The sequence below is a fragment of the Hyperolius riggenbachi genome, chromosome 1, assembly GCF_040937935.1.
Source record: "Hyperolius riggenbachi isolate aHypRig1 chromosome 1, aHypRig1.pri, whole genome shotgun sequence".
Taxonomy (NCBI): domain Eukaryota; kingdom Metazoa; phylum Chordata; class Amphibia; order Anura; family Hyperoliidae; genus Hyperolius; species Hyperolius riggenbachi.
This window is the reverse complement of record NC_090646.1, coordinates 568,600,749-568,615,054: the sequence shown is the minus strand read 5'-3', so window position 1 is coordinate 568,615,054 and position 14,306 is coordinate 568,600,749. Positions and strand designations below refer to the sequence as shown.

Here is a 14,306-nt window from a genome sequence, read left to right as displayed (position 1 = left end):
ACACAAATCATAGAAGTAACAACATTAAAGTGAACCCCAGGTGAAAATAAACTGATAAAATGAACAATTGTATTTATCCTCCTACTCCTAAAAATGACTTTTTTAGACATCCCATGGTTTTATTTTATATTTAAACATTTACAAAGTTGAATGAATGTTTTTTTTTTTCATGTTTTCTCTGCTCAGTGGCAGCCTATGAAGTGTCTCTAGATGAACATACATGAACTTTTGACCTTTTTTTTTATCTCTCCCTGCTCTCAGAAGTTGTATTCTACCAGTTAAATGTTTATGGCTGTAACTTGCCTACCAGTGATGTTTACTATATTCCTGATAAGATATCGGCAGTTGTTGTCACTTCCATGCCTAAAAATTACTTTTTCAAGCAGCAAAATAAAACAAGTAAAACAGCCAAATTATTAATATGTTTTGCACTGTACGTACACATTTATCTCATCATGTCACATGTCACCTCGAGTACACTTTAATGTGGAATTCTGGGTATCTATTTAACCACTTCTGTACCATGTGTTTTTTTTGCTGATCGGTGCTGCGTGGGCTCTCCAGCCCACAGCACCGATCAGATAGCAGCCAGGCCGATCAGACTTCCCCCCCCCCTTTTTTCCCCACTAGGGGGATGTCCTGCTGGGGGGGTCTGATCGCTGCCGGCTGCTTGTGCTTGCGGGGGGGGGGGGGGCTCTTCAAAGCCCCCCTCCGCAGCGCTTCCTGGCCTCCTTCCCTCCCTCTCCCTCCCCCTGTGAGCGGCGCAGGACGGATTTCCGTCCTGCGCCTGATGGGATAGGCTTTAGCCTGTCAGATGCCGGCGATCCCCGGCCAATCAGAGCAGCAGCGCCGTATATATGTAAACACCGGGGAAGATCTTCCCAGTGTGTTTACATTTACCCTGCGAGCCGCAATCGGCGGCTCGCAGGGTGTTCACGGAGACACCCTCCGTGAACTGACATGGAACGGCCGCTCCTACGAGCGGCCGTTTCCATGGAATCCACTTCAGGATTCAGGGGCGTACTTAAGCGTACGCAGAATCCTGAAGTGGTTAAAAAAGGTCTCCAAGTATTGCTGCAAAGCCTGCAATGATGAAATACAAACTTTGGATGCTTATCAAAACAAAATAATATAACAAATAACAAAAAAAAACACAAAGTAAAGTCCAAATAGCATTGTTTATCAGGAAGTCAGTGCTTCTCATTCTGCTGGTTATAAGAACAGCAATGGGAGGGCTTTCTTTGCTGTTCTGCCTTGACTGACATTTTTGGCTAACCTCTTTGGTGGAGAAACCTCACCCAACTCATACTCACCTCAAGCTCAGAGCTTTTTTCCTTTTTTGAATAACATCTATATAGCTTATAAGCCAATGCAATGCATATAAACAAAGCAAGGGAGCTGATCTGGATCTGGAAGTGTATATGTAACGATCGGTGTCAGCACACACAGAGAATCTGATTATTGGTGATCTGCAGTATCACCAAGAATACAGATTATACCTGATTATTGATGATCTGCAGAATCACCGATAATCCAAGTATAACTAACCTCTGGACAGCTTTATAGTGTGAGTGTTTGGTGCAACAGTAATGACTTTGAGTAAGACCACCCGAGGAGCAGGTGGTCTTTGGCAGTATGGACGATACCGCCTTTTGGGAAGTGCAAAAACCTTCCAGCAGCCCGAGACCTCCAAAGGGATGGAGTCCCAGGGCTGAAAGTAGGAAGGACCTGTGAGTGAGACACACAGACAGACAAAGTACATAGTCAGAAGGCTGATTCGGTATCCAAAGGCAGGCAGGGTTTGGCAACAGATAATCAGATTTGCGTAGGTACCGAATCAGAAAGCAGAGGGATAGTCAGGAATGCAATAGGTCATAACAGATATCAACAATGCCTAGTCTTGGGTGTGAGGTCCGTGGTCTCTACACCCTGGAACTAGTCTGAAGTATAATATGATGGTACAGCGTATTCCTAGACTTGGGTGTGAGGTCCGTGGTCTCGACACCCTGGAACTAGTCTGGAGTATAACAGAATGATAACACAGAGTCCCTAGTCTTGGGTGTGAGGTCCGTGGTCTCGACACCCTGAAACTAGTCTGGAGTATAACAGAATGATAACACAGAGTCCCTAGTCTTGGGTGTGAGGTCCGTGGTCTCGACACCCTGGAACTAGTCTGGAGTATAACAGAATGATAACACAGAGTCCCTAGTCTTGGGTGTGAGGTCCGTGGTCTCGACACCCTGGAACTAGTCTGAAGTATAAGACAATAATACACAGAAGTAATCTGGCTCAGTGTGAATTCCCAGGTCCTCCTGGTTCTAACACACTGTAGGATCTGACTAAGGTCTGAGTGCTTCCACGTAAGTGTTCGCAACGGCAGACAACTTGAGACTGACCAGCAGTGACTATATATAGCGTGGCACTCTCCGGCGCCACCCATCAGCGATCAACTAATAGCCACTTGCTTTGAGGTCAGCTGACCAACCTGGTCAGCTGATCCCTCCTTGTTTGTCATAAAGGTTCTGCCTCTCAGCGCGTGCGCGCGTATTCCTCAGCCTGTGTGAACTAACAGGCCCAGCCACACCAGACGCATGCTGCTGCGTGCAAACCGCAGCGCTAGACGCGGAATCAGCCGCCTTGCTGCCAGTACACGCGGCGGCTTTTCCGCGTTTTATCACAGTACCCCCCCCCCCCCCCCTGAGGAGTGGACTCCGGACACTTCCCACCAGGCTTTTCAGGGTGCAAGTCATGGAATTCTTTCTTCAATTCCTCTGCATGCATACGACAGTCTGGCACCCAAGTTCTCTCCTCTATGCCATATCCCTTCCAGTGAACCAGATACTGCACGGAGTTCTGCACAAGCCGTGAATCCAGAATCTTTTCAATCTCATACTCAGGTTGGTCATCAATCAACACAGGGGAGGGGGGTGCGGAATCCACGTGCACCGCCGGCTTGAGTAAGGACACATGGAATAATCTCACACCTCGCATGCTAGTAGGGAGATCAATGGCATAAGTGACATTATTGATCTTTCTGGTCACTGGAAAAGGACCCACAAATCTAGGGCCTAGTTTGGGTGACAGTTGCTTTAGAGCCAAATGTCGTGTGAACACCCAGACCAAGTCCCCTGGAGAGAATTCCCATTCAATGGAACGTCTCTTGTCAGCCTGTTTCTTCTGGTTCTGAAAAGCCCTCCCCAAATTTCTTTTCACTATTCCCCAAATTTGCTTTAAGGACCTCTGCCAATTCTCCAGGGCTGGGAACGAAGTAGAAGCCACTGGCAATGGGGCAAACTTAGGTGACCTTCCCGTCACTACCTGAAATGGGGAAAATCCAGAGGAGGAACTTTTCAGATTGTTGTGTGCAAATTCTGCAAACGGCAAAAATTTTACCCAGTCGGTTTGTGCATCTGGAACATAACATCTCAGAAACTGTTCCAGGGACTGATTGACTCTTCCGGTCTGGCCATTGGTCTGTGGGTGGTAGCCTGATGAGAAAGAAAGATCCATGTCTAACTGATGGCAAAATGCCCTCCAAAATTTAGATACAAATTGGACTCCCCGATCTGACACTATATTTTCCGGAATGCCATGCAGCCGGAAAATGTGCTGGATGAAGAGATCAGCCAATTCCTGGGCCGAGGGGAGTCCTTTCATGGGGACAAAATGAGCCATCTTACTGAATCGATCGACTACCACCCAAATGACCGTCATGCCCTCAGACCTGGGGAGTTCGCCCACAAAATCCATGGACAAATGGGTCCAAGGTTCACTCGGAACTGGTAAAGGCTGCAATGTTCCAACAGGTGCCTGACGGGAGGGTTTGCTTCTAGCACACACTGCACACTCTCTCACGAACTCCTTACAGTCTGTTGCCAATGACGGCCATCAAGCACATCTAGCAAGTAGATCCTGAGTTCTGGTGGCCCCAGGATGGCCAGCATTCTTGTGGGAATGAAACAGCTGCAACAGTTGTAGGCGAAAAGGCAATGGTGCAAACAGGACCCCCTCAGGCTTCCCCTCTGGAACATCCTGTTGGAATGGACTCAGAGTGACAGTCCAGTCTTTCCAGGTTTCGGTGGCTGCCAGGACCACCTTTTGAGGTATAATGGTCTCAGGGGCTGAGGGCTGTGCTGTCTCGGGCTCAAAACACCTGGATAAGGCATCAGCCTTGATGTTCTTACTACCAGGGGTATACGTGATTACAAATCTGAATCTCGAAAAAAATAACGACCACCGGGCCTGTCGGGGGCTAAGTCTCTTAGCGCCCTCAATGTACTCCAAATTTTTGTGGTCAGTGTAAACTGTAATGGAGTGTTCTGCTCCTTCTAGCCAATGTCGCCATTCTTCAAAGGCCAACTTGATGGCTAGAAGTTCCCGGTTGCCTATATCGTAGTTTTTCTCTGCGGGTGAAAACCTACGGGAAAAATAGGCACAGGGGTGAAGTTTCCCCTGCAAACCAGAACGCTGAGACAGCACAGCCCCTACCCCTATCTCTGAGGCATCAACCTCCACGATAAAGGGAAAGGTGACGTCTACATGTCTCAAAATGGGTGCAGAACAGAACAATTTCTTCAGAGTGGAGAAAGCAGCATGGGCCTCTGGGGACCAGTGGTGAGTATCTGCCCCTTTCTTGGTGAGACTGGTGAGAGGTGAGATCACCGTAGAGTACCCCTTTATGAATCTCCTGTAGTAGTTGGCGAACCCCAGGAATCTCTGGAGTGCCTTCAGTCCAACAGGCTGAGGCCACTCCAAGACAGCAGAAACCTTTCCAGGGTCCATAGAGAGGCCAGAGGTTGAGATTATGTACCCCAGAAAGGCAACAGAAGTCACTTCAAAAATGCATTTTTCCAGTTTAGCATACAGCATATTCTGTCTCAACTTTCGTAGCACAAACCCAACATGTTTCCTGTGTTCTGAGATGTTGGAAGAAAAAATCAGTATATCGTCTAAGTATACCATGACGAATTTGCCCAACACCTCTCTGAACACCTTGTTAATCAGCTCTTGGAAGACAGACGGGGCGTTACACAACCCGAAGGGCATCACTAGGTACTCGTAATGCCCGTCAGGTGTGTTAAAGGCCGTCTTCCATTCATCACCGTCTCTGATACGCACAAGGTTGTATGCACCCCTCAAATCCAGCTTCGAGAAAATCTTAGCATTGGTGACCTGGGTAAACAAATCGTCAATTAAAGGCAAAGGATAACGATTTTTTACTGTAATCTTATTTAAGCCCCGATAATCGATGCATGGACGGAGGCCTCCATCCTTCTTTTTCACGAAAAAGTATCCTGCCCCTGCTGGTGACCAAGAGGGATGAATAAAACCTTTAGCTAAATTTTCTCGGATGTATTCTTGCATAGCCAATTTCTCTGGCCCAGACAGATTATAGAGATGACCTCTAGGGGGCATACAACCAGACCTGAGATCGATGGGACAATCAAAAGGCCGGTAAGGGGGAGGTTTATCTGCTGATTTGGGACTAAACACGTCCGCAAATTCTGAATACTGGCTTGGCAAACCCTCCACCTGAATCTTAGTGTTTCCCAAGGTTACCTTCGCTAAACAATGATGATGGCAATGGGTAGACCAGCTCGTTAGCTGACCTGAAGCCCAATTGATCTGAGGCGAGTGAAGTTGTAACCATGGCATGCCAAGAATGATCGTGGAAGTTGTCATCCGCAAAACCAGAAGCTGTAAACTCTCTCTGTGTAACACCCCCACTGTCACCCTTAACTTAGGGGTCTGAGACAGAGGGTAGTTACTCTGCAGAGGGGAATCATCCACTGCAGTGACCAGAATCCGTTGATTCAAGGGAGAAATAGGAATCTCCAATTTTTTAGCAAATTCGAAATCCATAAAATTGGCTGCTGAGCCAGAGTCAATGAAGGCCTCAGTGGCCTCTGTTTGATCTTCCCAAGATATAGTACAAGGGAGGAGAAAACGTTTATCGTCTAGAGGTAAAGACTGCGCGCCTAGGGTATTACCTCCGACTACACCTAGGCAGCAGCGTTTCCCGACTTCTTGGGACAATTCTGCACTCTGTGACCCTTCTCTGCATCGTATAGACAGAGCTGTTCTGTCTTTCTGCGATTCTGCTCCACCCGGGACAATTTTGACCGACCAATCTGCATTGGTTCTGGTGGAGGTGAAACGGGTGGAGGAGAGGCGTAGGAAAAGATATCTCACATTGTTCCTACTCCGAGTCTGTTTCTGGTAACGTAGACGACGATCAACCCTGACTGCTAATGAAATGGCCTCATCAATAGACTTTGGCTCAGGATGACCCAGCATTAGATCAGATACCGCATCTGACAACCCTGACAAAAAACAGTTGCGAATGACCCCGATCTAGCTGAAACTGCCCATTTTCTGAACTCAGCTGCGTAAACTTCAACCGGATCCCTGCCCTGCCGCAAAGTCTTGAGCTTCCGCTCAGCGGTAGAGGCAATGTCCGGATCATCATAAATTATAGCCATAGCTTTAAAAAATTCCTCTACCGAGGCCAGGGCCTCATGCCCTGTGTGGAGACTATATGCCCAGGTCTGGGAATCCCCTGACAGCAGAGTCTTAATGAACGTAATTCTCTGTGCCACGGTTCCCGATGAATTACGTCTCAACACAAAGTACGATAACACCCGATTTCTAAAATTCTGAAAGTCAGATCTGTGACCATAAAACTTTTCGGGCACAGGCATACGTAAGTCTGTACCTGGAGGAGATCGCACTATATTCACAGCCGTCTGTAGGACTTGTGCAGACCCAGACAAAGCGTTGATCTGGGTCTGATGACTGTCCAGCACATGGATGAAATTTTCCACCGAGGTGGTGAGTGCATCAAGACGGCTGTTTAGTGCGTCCATTTGGTTTTGGTCTGCCGTTCTGTAACGATCGGTGTCAGCACACAGAGAGAATCTGATTATTGGTGATCTGCAGTATCACCAAGAATACAGATTATACCTGATTATTGATGATCTGCAGAATCACCGATAATCCAAGTATAACTAACCTCTGGACACCTTTATAGTGTGAGTGTTTGGTGCAACAGTAATGACTTTGAGTAAGACCACCCGAGGAGCAGATGGTCTTTGGCAGTACAGGGAGTGCAGAATTATTAGGCAAGTTGTATTTTTGAGGAATAATTTTATTATTGAACAACAACCATGTTCTCAATGAACCCAAAAAACTCATTAATATCAAAGCTGAATATTTTTGAAAGTAGTTTTTAGTTTGTGTTTAGTTTTAGCTATTTTAGGGGGATATCTGTGTGTGCAGGTGACTATTACTGTGCATAATTATTAGGCAACTTAACAAAAAACAAGTATATACCCATTTCAATTATTTATTTTTACCAGTGAAACCAATATAACATCTCAAGATTCACAAATATACATTTCTGACATTCAAAAACAAAACAAAAACAAATCAGTGACCAATATAGCCACCTTTCTTTGCAAGGACACTCAAAAGCCTGCCATCCATGGATTCTGTCAGTGTTTTGATCTGTTCACAATCAACATTGTGTGCAGCAGCAACCACAGCCTCCCAGACACTGTTCAGAGAGGTGTACTGTATTCCCTCCTTGTAAATTTCACATTTTATGATGGACCACAGGTTCTCAATGGGGTTCAGATCTGGTGAACAAGGAGGCCATGTCATTAGTTTTTCTTCTTTTATACCCTTTCTTGCCAGCCACGCTGTGGAGTACTTGGACGCGTGTGATGGAGCATTGTCCTGCATGAAAATCATGTTTTTCTTGAAGCATGCAGACTTCTTCCTGTACCACTGCTTGAAGAAGGTGTCTTTCAGAAACTGGCAGTAGGACTGGGAGTTGAGCTTTACTCCATCCTCAACCCAAAAAGGCCCCACAAGCTCATCTTTGATGATACCAGCCCAAACTAGTACTCCACCTCCACCTTGCTGGCGTCTGAGTCGGACTGGAGCTCTCTGCCCTTTACCAATCCAGCCACGGGCCCATCCATCTGGCCCATCAAGACTCACTCTCATTTCATCAGTCCATAAAACCTTAGAAAAATCAGTCTTGAGATATTTCTTGGCCCAGTCTTGACGTTTCAGCTTGTGTGTCTTGTTCAGTGGTGGTCGTCTTTCAGCCTTTCTTACCTTGGCCATGTCTCTGAATATTGCACACCTTGTGCTCCAGTGATGTTGCAGCTCTGAAATATGGCCAAACTGGTGGCAAGTGGCATCTTGGCAGCTGCACGCTTGACTTTTCTCGGTTCATGGGCAGTTATTTTGCGCCTTGGTTTTTCCACACGCTTCTTGCGACCCTGTTGACTATTTTGAATGAAACGCTTGATTGTTCGATGATCACGCTTCAGAAGCTTTGCAATTTTAAGAGTGCTGCATCCCTCTGCAAGATATCTCACTATTTTTGACTTTTCTGAGCCTGTCAAGTCCTTCTTTTGACTCATTTTGCCAAAGGAAAGGAAGTTGCCTAATAATTATGCACACCTGATATAGGGTGTTGATGTCATTAGACCACACCTCTTCTCATTACAGAGATGCACATCACCTAATATGCTTAATTGGTAGTAGGCTTTCGAGCCTATACAGCTTGGAGTAAGACAACATGCATAAAGAGGATGATGTGGTCAAAATACTCATTTGCCTAATAATTCTGCACTCCCTGTATGGACGATACCGCCTTTTGGGAAGTGCAAAAACCTTCCAGCAGCCTGAGACCTCCAAAGGGGTGGAGTCCCAGGGCTGAAAGTTGGAAGGACCTGTGAGTGAGTGACACCTGAAGGTGGATGTCACTAGCAGGTCTGGAGACTATCTCTTAAAGTGAACCGAGTATCATTTTTAACACCCAGGGCAGCTCTATAGCAAATAAAAAATGCATTCTAAAAATGTGGTTTATTATTAAAAAAACTTTAATTTTACCTCATTTTTTTACATCTAAGAGTTAAATTAGCCACTTTGTCCGTCCGCAAAGGACCTGCGGTCCCTGAGCAGGAGATGGTGAAAACAGATAAGAAATTACCTATTTAGACTTAATTGACCACAAACAAACCCCCATTGTACTTCAAACAGAAAACATCAGTTACAGTTGAAGAACCTAGCCTGGATAACAGCAGTACAACACCAGGGGTTGAGCTTCTGAACAATGGCACCCCTTGCAGCTATTTGAAGCCAAGAGCTGCTTGGATCCCTTTAAGGAGAGAGATAGCTCTCGAGGTCGGGCAAGCCAGGTCGGCAACACACAGACAGACAAAGTACATAGACAGAAGGCTGATTCAGTATCCAAAGGCAGGCAGGGTTTGGCAACAGATAATCAGATTTGCGTAGGTACCGAATCAGAAAGCAGAGAGATAGTCAGGAATGCAATAGGTCATAACAGATATCAACAATGCCTAGTCTTGGGTGTGAGGTCTGTGGTCTCTACACCCTGGAACTAGTCTGAAGTATAATATGATGGTACAGCGTATTCCTAGATTTGGGTGTGAGGTCCGTGGTCTCGACACCCTGGAACTAGTCTGGAGTATAACAGAATGATAACACAGAGTCCCTAGTCTTGGGTGTGAGGTCCGTGGTCTCGACACTCTGGAACTAGTCTGGAGTATAACAGAATGATAACACAGAGTCCCTAGTCTTGGGTGTGAGGTCCGTGGTCTCGACACCCTGGAACTAGTCTGGAGTATAACAGAATGATAACACAGAGTCCCTAGTCTTGGGTGTGAGGTCCGTGGTCTCGACACCCTGGAACTAGTCTGGAGTATAACAGAATGATAACACAGAGTCCCTAATCTTGGGTGTGAGGTCCGTGGTCTCGACACCCTGGAACTAGTCTGAAGTATAAGACAATAATACACAGAAGTAATCTGGCTCAGTGTGAATTCCCAGGTCCTCCTGGTTCTAACACACTGTAGGATCTGACTAAGGTCTGAGTGCTTCCACGTAAGTGTTCGCTATGGCAGACAACTTGAGACTGACCAGCAGTGACTATATATAGCGCGGAGCTCTCCGGCGCCACCCATCAGCGATCAACCAATAGCCACTTGCTTTGAGGTCAGCTGACCAACCTGGTCAGCTGATCCCTCCTTGTTTGTCATAAAGGTTCTGCCTCTCACCGCGCGCGCGCGTATTGCTCAGCCTGTGTGAACTAACAGGCCCAGCCACACCAGACGTACACTGCTGCGTGCAAACCGCCGCGCTAGACGCGGAATCAGCCGCCTTGCCGGCAGTACACGCGGCGGCTTTTTATCACAGTATATTTGTTTTCTGGGAGTTCATTCAACGTCATGGTACACAGAGACAGTAGGCTTTTTCCTGTTTTTTTTTTTCTTCCTCATTTTCAGTACTGCTGCTTCCTCTTCCCTCCCCAAAGGTAAGTATGTGCTCCAGACCTTACAGCCATGGATCATTCTGAAACACTTGCAGATTAGATAAGCAAAAATCACACAGCTAAGCTGACTTTTAAGATGGCCATACATCTAGCTATTTGGTTGTACAACTGACCACTCAATTCGATCATTTTATAGAATCGAGAGGGAATCGAAACAGAATCATGTGTGTTCTAGTATGCCTGATCTATGAAAAGTGTCTGATATGTTGAATCGACCAGCTTAAGGATGCAAGCTGTCGGTCGATCGCGCAGGAATCAGCTACTCTTCATATGCCATTTGATCGACTCTGAATTGATTTTTGTATTCACAGCATTGGAGACACAACATCGTTCAAATCAATTAGTGAAGGTGAGTCGCATAGGATAGTGTGTGGGCCTGTAGTGTGTGGGTCACTAGTCGATCGACTTTCAATCAACCATACTAAAGTTAATTCCTTAATAAAGTTGATTGCTTTGTCAATTGAATCAGAATCGCTAGATGTATGGCTACCTTTACTCCCTCACTGCTGGATAACAAACCCCAGCATGTCTTCTGTATAAATCATACGTAGGAATATAGTCAACTGAAGGATTTTAGTTTTTTTGCCAGAGATAGGCTGTAAAGTCCTCTTTTGAAACCATATTGCTGTTTATAATTTGAGTGTTGAGTGCTTTTTTCTACATGTGAAAGTAAGGATTCTGTTTTAGGAAGCTAAAAGTGTATTTTGTGGTTCTTTTTTAGTACAGAGTTTGTAGGCTCTCATTAGGGGCCTGATTCACAAAGCCGTGCTAACTGTTAGCACGCGGGTGAAAAGCCCTTTATCACGCCTAAACTCAGTTTAGGCGTGATAAAAAGAAACTCGCGCGAAATTCCCGCGCGCACGGTTTTGCGCGCGGCACTTTGCGCACGATCAGAAGCACAAATTGGTGCTAACTCAGCTGGTGCAAAGGTTAGCACGCCTAAAAGTTTTTAGGCATGCTAACTGGGTTAGCACCGCTTTGTGAATCAGGCCCATGGTCATCACAAAATCCATAGATCCATCTGTAATGCATTATATGCCAACTAGCAATGTACCAATGGTCAACAAAAATGTTGCAGGGCTCTAGTGGTGAATGGTAAATCTCCAGTGGTGGGTGATGGTGCCAAAGCTCACCACTGACTGACTGACTGTGCAATCCATCGATTGATCGGATTGCTTCGTGTATTCCTAGCATTCGGCTCAATCCAATTCACTTTCTCTCCTAAGTTTTATCCTAGGTGATATGTCACATCTAATTAATAAAATACCTTTTAAGCCACCAGCAAGCAAGAAAATACTCTGAATAATTTTGACAGTACTTTTTCACCACTTTTGGGTACTTTTGCAATTACAGAGACCTGAAAGGGTTTTTGTACCCTTTTTGGGACCAAGGACGTTATGTCCTCTAGGTGGCAGTCTGTGGCTGATAGCACGTAACTCTAACGTCCTTGAAGTCCCCCCGCATCCGACGCAATTGTACGCACCCCGTGGGGGAGAATCCACTGTCATATGTCAGCTGACATCTCCCCTCACTGATCAGGAGCCATGGCGATTGGCTCCAGATCACGTGATCACTACGATCACTGCCGATCGTAGTGATCACTGAAGTGCGGCGGTGGCAGTTGAAGGAAGAAGAGGCTCCACTCACCTTCCTGATGCTCCCCCAGTGATCATTGCTCCCCCTCTACGCTGCCCTGCATCCATCCTCACTCTGTCACTGAGTTTCAAGTCCCGGCTTGATGACGTCATCAAGCTGGAACCTGGAACTTAGTGACAGAGCAAGGCTGCATGTCGGGGAGAGAGGAGGCGGGGAGAGCTGCTCATCGCAGGACCCAGGCAGGTGAGTAATGGCCGCTGCTTGCACTGGGGACACCTATCAATGCGGGGAACACACATGCCTAGCTCTCTATACTGGGGATATCGCTGCCTGGCTATCTAAATTGGAGGGACCTGAGCCAGGCAGACGGCTCTGGTCTCGAAGGGGGTTTAAAGAGGAACTCCAGCCTAAACAAACATACTGTCATTAAGTTACATTAGTTATGTTAATTAAAATAGATAGGTAATATAATCTCTTACCCACACTGTTTTAAAAGAACAGGCAAATGTTTGATTTCATGATGGCAGCCATCTTTTTGGTTGAAAGGAGGTGACAGGAAGCATGATACACAGTTCCAACTGTCCTGTGTCCTGAGCACCTCTCCCAGTTGCTGGGCAACGTGAATAACAACATAGGAAATCCCATCATGTTCTGCACAGCATCAGGGAAAAAGCCCGGGCTTTTTTTCTTTAATGGGGGGAGCTTAGCTAAAAATGCAGCTAAAAATGATGCTTTGGTAAGAAAAACAAAGTTCTGATGCTGTGAAACACCAAGGGCTTGATTCACAAAAGAGTGCTAACTGTTAGCACGGGCGTTTTCGCGCGAATTTTCGCATCGCGCGCGATCGCGAATTTTCGCGCTAAACGATAACGGTTTCGCGCGCAAACGCGAATTTTCGCACGAAAACGATATCGATTTCGCTGTAAAATTCGCATTTACGCGCGAAAATGTTATCGTTTCGCGCGAAAATTCGCGATCGCGCGCAATGCGAAAATTCGCGCGAAAACGGCCGTGCTAACAGTTAGCACTCTTTTGTGAATCAAGCCCCAAGCCTTTTCAGTTCTGCTGAGTAGATTTTTAGTCCGGAGGTTCAATTAAGTGGCCGGTCCCCAAGTGGTTAACAGAAGATGAAAATTATCTCATAGGCGAAAACTTTGGAGAAAAAGTGAATTGGATCTGACCCACTATATCTCTATTGTAGTCGAAGGAAAATTTCTGAGGAGGACCTATTAACCTATATCTATGTTTTGAGGATGTGGGAGAAACCCCATATAAATATAGGGATTATGTACAAGCTCTGTACAGATGGTATTCTGGCCCATGCATGTCCTGTGGTTTCTGTGTAACCACTCTTGACATAGTGATTGGTAGCACAGAAATCACTGCTGATTATGCTATCAACAAGCTGACACATCATTGCATTCCAATTGTTCTAGAGGTGTGGTTAGCTTTCAGGGACATCAAATGACGATTTGCATATTCAGCAGTGATGCTCACTCCAATCTGTTTTAAGAAGGCATACTTGTGCTTTGCATTACATTTTAGTAAGAGGGCTTTTTGGTCCTTTGTAGCCCCTTACACACTCCGAGGAATTCTGGTTCACCATGAGCTTGCTGGGTAATCTGTAACTCTGGGTGCTTCAAGTCCTCCCCCATAGAGCCACATTAATCCATGCTATGCACTGATGAGGAGCAACCAATCCAAAATAGTATGCATGTTGGATTAGTGTGGCTCTGTACAATTTACAAGCTGATACATCATTGCATTCCAGCGGTTCTGGAGGTGTGGTCAGCTTACAGGGACAACAAAGGACGATTTGCATTTTCTGTTTTAAGAAGACAAACTTTTGTTTTCCATAGCATTTTAGTAAGAGGGTCTTTGGTCTTTTGTAGCCCCTTACACACTCCTAGGAGTTCTGGCTCACCATGAGCTTCCTGAGTAATCTGTAACATATTTATATATAAAGGCTCGTAGACACGCAACTTTTCCGCCCAACTGTAGTCCAAACTTGGTGTGTTGGATGATAGTTGGGCATATGTAAGCATGACAAATGACTAGACGAACGATTTATAACAAGCAGTTTGCCTGATCCAACAGGCGGTTCAACAGGTTGATATCGTGCAGTTGGCCATGTGTCTTCATTCATTTGAATGACTTGTACTTGTTTCGAAGCCATACCATGCAGTTCCTCGTTCTCTTGGGGTCACAGTGCACAGTCCTGCAATCACTTGTGAACCTAATGTAGAAGAATAAGCAGCCCACAGAAACACCCCCCACCCCAGATTGGGAACAAAAGCAAAGCTACAGATGGTTCTTAGATGCAGCAACTGCTAAAAGAAAC

At 45.9% G+C, this 14,306-nt stretch overlaps 1 protein-coding gene across 1 annotated transcript in view; it reads left to right on the top strand.

Annotated features, from left to right (window-relative positions):
• The window catches only part of ADGRV1 (adhesion G protein-coupled receptor V1), a 629,361-nt gene that overhangs the window by 364,298 nt on the left and 250,757 nt on the right, over positions 1-14,306 (top strand). The gene's annotated exons all lie outside the window — the stretch shown is intronic.